Source organism: Plecotus auritus, assembly GCF_963455305.1.
Source record: "Plecotus auritus genome assembly, chromosome: 8".
NCBI classification, from domain to species: Eukaryota; Metazoa; Chordata; class Mammalia; order Chiroptera; family Vespertilionidae; genus Plecotus; species Plecotus auritus.
The window spans coordinates 128963757-128974303 of NC_137782.1; the positions used below are offsets into that span (position 1 = coordinate 128963757).

The 10547-nt window shown below is 40.8% G+C and overlaps 1 protein-coding gene across 1 annotated transcript in view; it reads right to left on the reverse strand.

The window, feature by feature from the left end:
• STAMBP (STAM binding protein) overlaps window positions 1-10547 on the reverse strand; it is a 762428-nt gene that overhangs the window by 59687 nt on the left and 692194 nt on the right. The gene's annotated exons all lie outside the window — the stretch shown is intronic.

The window sequence follows — 10547 nt, forward strand, 5'->3', positions numbered from 1 at the left end:
TAATCTTCAGGGCCTCATGTTGCCTGCAAGTTCACATACTACTCACATGTAGCTCAGTGCAGTTGGTAAATTTGAAGTGTCATTCTTACCCTCTTCATGTCTGGTTTCTGATCCTACCTCAAAATGGCTATCTGAAAGTGAGTTTATCAGGAGTGCTTTATAAAAGAAAAACATTAGAATTCTCTAAGCTTTGGGCTACTTGTGTATGAAGTCATTATAATAATAGTAATAATTCATATATTAGTAAATGTTATATTACATGTATATAGGGAACAAGATAAAAGCTCTGGAAAGACAATGAAAAATGTTGAACAACATATCACAGAACTAAAAATATATATGGACATAAATGAAAATTGGGGCAGGTAGGAAGCATCAAAGCATAAAAATTTACTAATGAAGTTCTGTTTTCTGTATGCAATATTATTCAAGTGAATATTGCCTATTCTATTTTTGTGAATACTATTAACCAAAAAACAGCCTACAATAGATGGTGATTTTGCATTAATTCCTAACCTTTACATGTGATCAGAGAAGATACATCACTAAAAATTTCATAACAAGTAATAAGATGCAATAAATGTGGATGTTTTAGGTAGCCTTAATATATGTAGACAAACATTAAAAACTGGTATAAAGCCCTAACCAGTTTGGCTCAGTGGATAGAGCATCAGCCTGCAGACTGAAAGGTCCCAGGTTCGATTCCGGTCAAGGGCATGTACCTTGGTTGTGGGCACATCCCCAGTGGGGGTTGTGCAGGAGACAGCTGATGGATATTTCTCTCTCATCGATGTTTCTAACTATCTCTCTCCCTTCCTCTCTGTAAAAAAATCAATAAAATGCATATTTAAAAAAAAAAACTGGTTTAAAGCAGAGAGCAATCCTATATAATAAAAGCCTAATATGCTAAGTGTCCAGTCATCCAGTCGGCCATTCAACCAATCAAAGCACAATATGCTAATGATATGCTAAGGCTGTTTGACCAGACGCTATGATGTGCACTGACCACCAGGGCAGATGCTCTGACCGGTAGGTTAGCTTGCTGCTGGGGTCCGGCAGATCAGGACTGAGCAAGACGGGCCAGACATGCCCTGGAGCCCTTCTGTGGTCCCTCCCCAGCTGGCCAATCTCCCGTGTTTCTCCCCAGCCCCAATCGTGGGGTCCCTCAGCCTGGCCTGTGCCCTCTCGCAATCTGGGACCCCTTGGGGGGTGTCAGAGAGCCGGTTTTGGCCCAATCCCACAGGCCAGGCCGAGGGACCCCACTGGTGCATGAATTCGTGCACCGGGCCTCTAGTATAAATATAAAGGAACTAGAGGCCCGGTGCATGAAATTCGTGCATGGGGGGGTGTCCCTCAGCCCAGCCTGCACCCTCTCCCATCTGGGACCCCTTGAGGGATGTCCGACTGCCCATTTAAGCCCGATCCTGGTGGGATTGGGCTTAAACGGGCAGTCGGACATCCCTAACACAATCCAGGACTGCTGGCTCCCAACTGCTCGCCTGCCTGCCTTCCTGATTGCCCCTAACCGCTTCTGCCTGCCAGCCTGATCATCCCCTAACCACTCCCCTGCCAGCCTGATTGATGCGTAACTGCTCCCCTGCCAGCCTGTTTGCCCCTAACTGCCCTCCCCTGCAGGCCTGGTCACCCCTAACTGCCCTCCCCTGCAGGCCTGGTCACCCCTAACTGCCCTCCCCTGCAGGCCTGGGTCCCCCCCCCCCCCACAATCCCACAGGCCAGGGCTGCAGAAGCTTGGCTTCCTCCATCACCACGGGCAACCCAGCTTCCTGCTCTTTCCAGCTCCATGGCTGCCGCCATTTTTGTTTGGGTTTATGTATCTTCTATCATTGAAACTTTGTAGCCTTGAGTGGAGGCCTAGGCCGCCGGCAAGGGCAGGCAGAAAGCTTGGCTTCCTCCATTGCCGGGGAAACCCAAGCCTCCTTCCTGCTCTCTGTGGCTGTAGCCATCTTGGTTGGGTTTATTTGCATATTCCCTCCTGATTGGCTTGTGGGCGTGGCTTGTGCGTGTAGCCGAGGTATGGTCATTTTGCATATTACTCTTTTATTAGATAGGATTCCATTATTGTGCTCATTCATGTTTTTCTGAGCATTACCCAGCAAGTAACAAGTATTAAATCTAGTAGAAATGTACATTTCAATTAATATAATCACATAATAAGCATTTTGAACATTTATATATTTATCTTAAAACTTAGATTATAATCATCAACATGCAGGAAAGTGTACCCAAAGCCTTAAAAACCGTAATTGATGGAATCCAATCTCTATATATAAAAGCAAGCGACCGGAACACAGAACGAACGGAACGGTTGCTATGACGCGCACTGCGGAAGCCAACCATCCTGATGGGGCCCCAATTGGCTCCCCCCAACCTCCCACGTCCCCTCCCCCCTGCTGGCCCAGCCTGATGGCCTCCATTGGGGTTGGCCGGCCGGATCCCACTTGTGCACAAATTTGTGCACCAGGCCTGTAGTTTAAAAATATTTACTGTATGAATCTCCAAGAGACTCCACAAAATTGGTTTTGGATAAATGTGAAATTGGAAATGTGGGACTTGACTTTTTCTTTTTCTTCTTAGGTACCTAAGATCTAAATAGAGATGATGGCTAATTCCCAGTGTGCTGTTAGGAAGTAAATAACTATAAAGATGAAAAACAGCTTTGACTTGGGACATACTTATCACCTAAAGGAATTAGACTTTCTGATTAAAGTTAGGATGTATCATTTTTAAAATGTCTTAATTTTATTTTTAATAGACAAAATATCTGCATAATATTGTGATTAAAAATCAGAATAAAGTGAAACACTGAATATTCTATTGTTCTCCAGCTCTCTGGATAATCATCTTTATTACTCTCTTATTTATAGGAAGCATCATTCTAAACTATATTTTTAAAATGTTGATACTCAAGACTTGTCATATGCCATCTGTGTTCAGAGAGGCAATAGAAAAACACAGACAACAGAATATGACTTTTCTGATAAGCTGCTTTGCCTACTGATACCTTATTCTGGCCTTACTTTCCTTCCTAGTCTATTAATGTAAGCACTAACTAAAATCAACTTTATTTTGCCTACTGTGAGCAGATTTCACCCTATGCTCTCTGCTTTAATTTAAAATCCTTGGTTCCCTTAAGCATTCCATTGTAAAACTATCCTTTTTTGCTCATGCTCCCCCGCTTCATTCTTATAGTTTCCCCTCCTTCATGCTTATGCGTCCCCCCTTTGGTTCCTGTTGGCCTGTGCTAATGAAAACAATCCTAAACTTTCTTACATTTAAATGCTTGCCACACTATAGCCTAGTACTCTTCATCCTCTCTCCCTATTTTCTCTTTTCACCTAGTTTGCATAGAAAACTCCAAAAACAGGTGGATATTACTTTTTAAACAGCACTCAACTGAAAATATTAAAGTTGAAACATTAGTGGTGAGAGACCATTATACTAGAGACATCATATCTATCTATCTATCTATCTATCTATCTATCTATCTATCTATCTCCATATCCATATCTATATAGATATATACAGATATATATACATATATCTATATGTGTGTATGTGTGTGTGTGTGTGTGTGTGTGTGTGTGTGTGTGTTTTCTCTGTGTTTCTATTGAAACACATTCCAGAAGTTTTGATTTCATTTTCTATATGGGTGTCTTTAAGATTCAGCATTAGAAAAGAAAGGGAATAGAGAGAACAACCAATCTGAAATCCTAATGTAACAGATGGAAGAAGAACAGATTTTGTAAGAGAGACAATGACTTGTCCAAAATCACATAGCTAGTAAATGTCAAAATCAAAAGTGAAATTAGGTCTCTGGATTTCTAGACCAATACTTCTTTTCATATATATATATATATATATAATTTCAGAGAGCAAGACAGAGGGAGAGAAATATACTTCCTTTCTTTATGCTATTTTGAGTCTACTGCTAAATTTAGGGGCAAAAATATCTAATGAGAAACTTTTAAAAGTTTCTTTCCTTACCTGACATGGTCAGAGAAGAAGAGGAAATATTAAGTGTAGATGCAAGTGATGAGGATGTCTGAATAGCTGAAGTCAAAGAGTGCTTGTGTCCAGTCAGAAGGTTACTGGTCACACTGGTCACTGGTCAGTTGTGATCTTCCAAATTTGTTTACTGACAACTCCATGGAAACCCAAAATCCTACCAGGTGGTGGTAGGTTTGGTGGGAGAATGATGTCACAAAGCAGGCAGTTTAAACAGATGTGAGAGCCAATAGAGAGGTCAGATTCCCAACAAGGAAACAAGATTGGATGGAGGGAGCAGTAGGGGAGCCAAACCAACCCCTAAATGGCTGAGTTCTGGGATAGATGTGCTAGTTGACAAGAAAAATGTGATATTCTCACTTTCCCCAGCCTCTTACATTAGGGAAATAATCTGCTTATTATATACACTCATTAATTTAATTAGCTAGTAGTTACTTATATTCTCTATAGTACATTGTATAACATCCTATATAATAAAAGCCTAATATGCTAAGTGTCCGACCATTCGTTTGACTGTTCGACCAGTTGCTCTGATGCACACTGACCACCAAGGGGTAGACGCTCTGACCGGTAGGTTAGCTTGCTGCTGGTGTCCAGCCGATTGGGACTGGACATGCCCTGGAGCCAACCTTCCATAGTCCCTCCTTGGCCTCTAAAATATTTCTTCTAATTTTTTTCAATGTGCGTGAATCCATGCACCGGGCCTCTAGTGTATTTATAATTACATGTATTATTAATATCCTAAGAGATAATGAAAGGGGACATTTAGGTTTCACAATTATGGTTCTGAAATCATCAGTCTATCTGATTTGTGAACTTACTGCAGCTTTTGGAGAGCAAAGAAGAGATTAAAAGCTTGATTGCAACTTGGTTAAAGAGTAAATTGAAGTTTGTTGAGTGCTTGTTGTGGAGAATGTTGTGGACCAAGGCTCTTCTCTTGTAGTTCTTCTCCTTGAATCCTACCTTCCTTGGGCTGGGCTGGGCTGGGCCATGCCAGGTTGGACTTGCATCTCTCTTCTCTCCCTTTCTTCTTCTTCTTCATTGTAGGCAGTGTTTCTAGCTAGACAAGCTTTGTTCTTGCATTCTTACACTCACGGATCTTACTTCCTGTCAACTTCCAGCAGCAGCAGCAGGGGTCTTCTTTTCAGTGTCTGATGCATCCCAAAATGGACTCTGCCCATTAGAAGCAAATACCAAAGAGCTAGGAGTCAACTGACTGCAAACCCTTTCCTCTTCTAGCCTTTGGTTGCAGTTCTTCTGCCCATAATTTGCTCCCTCTGGTTCCTTGGGCTACGTAGGCTTCCTGCCACCCTGCTCTTTTATACATGAGAGGCATTCACGATATTTTCCCCTTTCCTTCTCACATAAAGTGTATCTATCCAGTGTGGCAGTTACTGCAGTCTCCTCCCCCTTGTAAACAGCCGCTGTAGAATTTTGGGCCTCTAGGATTCTCTGTCTGCCATGCTTGGGTGCAAGGCCAGACAGAAATGAAGAGGAGAATAGTTAGAGAAAGACAGAACGTGCATGGAGAATAGGGATCAGGCAATGTGGAAGTATACAGAACAAGAGTTCTGTTCACTAGAGAGAGTAATCCTAAATATACTTTTGTTTTTGTCACTTACATCATTCATTGGTATATTTATAACGTATGGATTGTTTTTATGCTCTGTATCAAGCTCTGGTTTTGTCCACATGGAGTGTGTGAAAAGGGCATTGTGGTGAGTTACTGTGCCCCTGAGCATAAGGAACTGATGTGTGCACTCAGCTGGACTTGGCCTGGCTTGCCCTTGTTCTCTGCCCCTGGTTAGTGCTTTTCCCACTAACCACTCTTGTGACAGTGAGTTAGGGCTGAGCTGCTAATGACTTATACAGGGTGGGGCAAAAGTAAGTGTAGTGTTCTTCATATGAAAAATAATACAATAATTAGTGAATAATACAAGAATGATCTCTCGTGTACTCACAAGTATAAGCCTACTTTTGCCCCACCTTGTCCTCTGTTTTCTTGATGGTAAGGTTTTAAGGGTTCCTAGACCAATCTACTTGGGAGCTTTTTTATTGCCAGTGAGTAGAAAGTGTGTGATACAAGATGCCAAAACCCAAAGAAGATACTTCATAGATGGGATCTCCAAAGAGACGTATTTATAGGCCTACTTTTTCTTTTATCAGATTTGAGTTTTTTTAAAAGATGGGGGATGATGCTTAACTGAGAAAAATACACTGAGGGAGTGTTGTAGGGTAGACATATGGCTGAAACATAAATTTTTTTCAAGGTTTTTTTCTATAAGCTTCATACCTCAGATAGCCAACTTCCATGATACTAGTATGTAACGTGAGGCTAAAATATGCAATATTTGCAAGCCAGACCAGTCTGTTTTTAAAATTTTTCTCTTTTCCCATGGAAATCAAAAGAATCAATAGCTACTACAGGTTAGGATGGATGGTGTAAGATTGGGGAAAGTGTGGTAAGATAAATTATGGTAGCAGATCAGTGCTTACATGTTAAAATACTCAGTTCCAACATTCAATTCTATCTAGACAAACCCTTAATTAGGCCATTCCTGGATCCAAGCCTCTATAACTATTTTCTATCCATAGCCCTAGCCATTTAACTTTAGCTTTTGGGCTCAGCATCATTTAACCTCTAAAAAAAATCTTAAATGTAGGAGGAGGAACCGCAAGAACTTTAGTTCAACACTCTGAAACTTAGCATCAACCTCTACCCTGACCTAAATTCTTTTTGTAATTAGGGTATTGTCTTGTACCACTTCCTGCATCTTGTACCCATTGGGATAATTAGGATGTGTCTTGATGATATATAACCAACCCATCTACACCTGGATGCTTTGTTACTCTCACTTTTAATTTAAATAAAGACTAGAATCCCTCAAACCCCTTCATGGTACTTGGGGCCCTATCAGATACTGCTAGATTTTTATAGTGTCAACTACTTAGCTGTTTAGTGCTTTAAATATCCTTTGCTCCTATATTTCCCATTTCAGTGTACTACATACCTATTAATGCATTCTTTCACCTCATGTTGGATCCACTCCCATCCAAAGGCCTACTCTTTGCTAGGTCTCAAACTTTCTGGAAACCCTATGGTGCCTAGGTCTGGAGTTTCTTGTGTCACATAACCAAATTTGTGTCCTGTTCCCATCTCAAGCTTGTGTCTTGTAGCAAATTGAAAGTATAAGACCAATATTGTTTTTCTAGCTTCTGATAGATTTATGTCAAGTCTGTAGGTATTTGTATCAATAATACTTTTTTGGCCACTACAGGCCTGTTGTATATATTTTTCATAAATTCCAAAAGAATATTTTATGTTTTTGTATCAAATTTGAATGTGGCTAATTGTACCTTTGCAAACTGTGCTGTGCTAACTTACATATCTTTTTCAAATAGCAATTTACTAATATTAACCTATTTTTAATTTTGTGGTAATTTCAGAATTGTAAATACTAATCAATATAAACTTGGTTAGTATGATTGTCCCAGAAATATTAAAAGTAGTGATCTTTTGCCCAACCAGCATGACTCAGAGGTTGAATGTCAATCTATGAACCATAAGGTCATGGTTCAATCCCTGGTCTGAGCACATGCTTGGGTTTCAGCTTGATCCCCAGTGGGGTGCATATAGGAGGCCACCAATCAATTATTCTCTTTCATCATTGATGTTTTTATCTCTGTCTCACTCTTCCTTCCTCTCTGAAATCAATAAAAATATATAAATATTTTTTAAAAACTAGTGATCTTTTTACCCATTCATTCATTCATTTATTCAATTACTGACCATTCTGATCCTCAGCTTACCCAGATCTCAAATCGTTATGAATATTAGTAACATTGTATATAAGGTATTTAGAAAATTGGAAACTAAAAATTAAAAACAAAAGACATTTGAGAAACCAAGATGGTGGCATAGGTAAACACCTAAACTGCTGCCTCGCACAATAATATCAAAACTACAACTAAAAGACAAAACAGACACCATCCAGAACCACAGGAAAGCTGGCTGAGTGGAAATTCTACAACTAGAAGGAAAGAGGAAAGCACATTGAGACTCAGAAGAGCTGCAAAAGGCTGAGGTACGAAGACACGCGCGCGCCGATAGGACGGGCAGCTGAATGCACGGGCGGTGAGTGCGCGGCTGGCTTTCTAAAGTGGGAGGGAGACGGAAGCTCCCGACTGCACTGAACTCCAACTCCGGGCGAGTTTCTGGGAACCCAGACTCATTCGGGGAGAAACTGGACTGTCTGGCAGCAGGCGGAACTCGAGGGTGGCTTTCTCTCAGAGGTGCTTGCAGCGATTACTGAGGGACACTGAGACCCAGGGTCCTCATAGGGCAGGGCTGACAGAAAGCCAAGGCTGTCTGCTGCACCCTGAAACTCTGCCCCATCCAAGCTGAGCACAGAGGCTTTTAAAATTTTGCAAGTCTTGTTTCATAAGGCTGTCTCCAGCGCAGAAGTTCTCCCAGCGTAGACACAGCTGATCCTCACAGCCAATTGGCCTGGAGGTCAATTCCTCCCAGTGATACCAACAACAATCAAGACTTAACTACAACAAGACTGTATACACAGTCCACAAAGGGGTGCACCAAGAGTGTCCACCTCAGGTAACTAGGGAGGCTGAGCCACTGGGCCCTATAGGACACCTAGCACACAAAACTACTCTACCAACTCAGGGAAGCAGCAAAAATGTGGAGACAAAGAAAGAGATCACAAATGAAAGAAATGGAGGAAAGCAAACAACTGGATATAGAGTTCAAAACCACGGTTATAAGATTTTTCAAGAATTTCCTAGAAAATGCTGATAAATTTAGCGAGACCCTTGAGGATATGAAAAAGGACCAACTAGAAATTAAGCATACACTGACTGAAATAAAATATATTATACAGAGACCTAACAGCAGACTAGAGGACTGCAAGAATCAAGTCAAAGATTTGAAATACAAAGAAACAAAAAACACCCAACCGGAAAAGCAAAAAGAAAAAAGAATCCAAAAATTTGAAGATAGTGTAAGGAGCTTCTGGGACAACCTCAAGCATACCAACATCAGAATTATGGGGGTGCCAGAAGAAGAGACAGAGCAAGATTCTGAAAACCTATTTGTAGAAATAATGACCGAAAACTTCCCCCACCTGGTGAAAGAAATAGACTTACAAGTCCAGGAAGCGCACAGAACCCCAAACAAAAGGAACCCAAAGAGGACCACACCAAGACACATCATAATTAAAATGCCAAGAGCAAAAGACAAAGAGAGAATATTAAAAGCAGCAAGAGAAAAACAGTTAATTACCTACAAGGGAGCACCCATACAATTGTCACCTGATTTCTCAACAGAAACTATGCAGGCCAGACGGGAGTGGCAAGAAATATTCAAAGTGATGAATAGCAAGAACCTACAACCAAGATTACTCTACCCAGCAAAGCTATCATTCAGAATTGAAGGTCAGATAAAGAGCTTCACAGAGCCGAAACCGGTTTGGCTCAGTGGATAGAGCATCAGCCTGCGGACTGGGGGGTCCCGGGTTCGATTCTGGTCAAGGGCACGTACCTTGGTTGCGGGCACATCTCCAGTGGGGGGTGTGCAGGAGGCAGCTGATCGATGTTTCTCTCTCATCGATGTTTCTAGCTCTCTATCCCTCTTCCTTCCTCTCTGTAAAATATCAATAAAATATATTTTAAAAAAAAAAAGAGCTTCACAGATTAGAAAAAGCTAAAGGAGTTCATCACCACCAAACCAGTATTATATGAAATGCTGAAAGGTATTCTTTAAGAAGAGGAAGAAGAAGAAAAAGATAAAGATAAAAATTATGAACAACAAATACATGTCTATCAACAAGTGAATCTAAAAATCAAGTGAATAAAAAATCTGATGAACAGAATAAACTGGTGAATATAATAGAATCAGGGGCATAGAAAGGGAGTGGACTGACCATTCTCGGGGGGAAAGGGGTGTGGGGGGTGCGGGAAGAGACTGGACAAAAATCGTACACCTATGGATGAGGACAGTGGGGGGGAGGTAAGGGCCATGGGGGGGAAAAAGAGGAACAATTGTAATAATCTGAACAATAAAGATTTATTTTAAAAACCTTAAAAAATAAAATAAAATAATAAAATAAAAACAAAAGACATTTGCTGTTCCAATTACCTACGGTTTAATCTGAAATATGGTATTTTCTTTAGCCTTCAGACCTACTCTAGCACATGAGGTCCTTTGCTGTTTCAACTCACAGCTGAACTGAGAGTTTTTGTATCAGATACAGGTCTCTATGCCTGATAGTGTATGGAAATCTTAGACTTGAGTTCCATTCCTGCCTATTATATTTTGCTATTTTCTAAAATGTAAATATGTACTACCTGGCACATGACAGGAACCCAATAAAAGTTTCACTGTGAATGGGATGTACGTTAACACTTTATATTTGGAGGGCAATTAAGTCATATCTTTCAAAATTTTAAGTTTGCATATCCTTCATTCCAGAAATTCTACTTCTAGGAATTTAAATATAATTCTATAC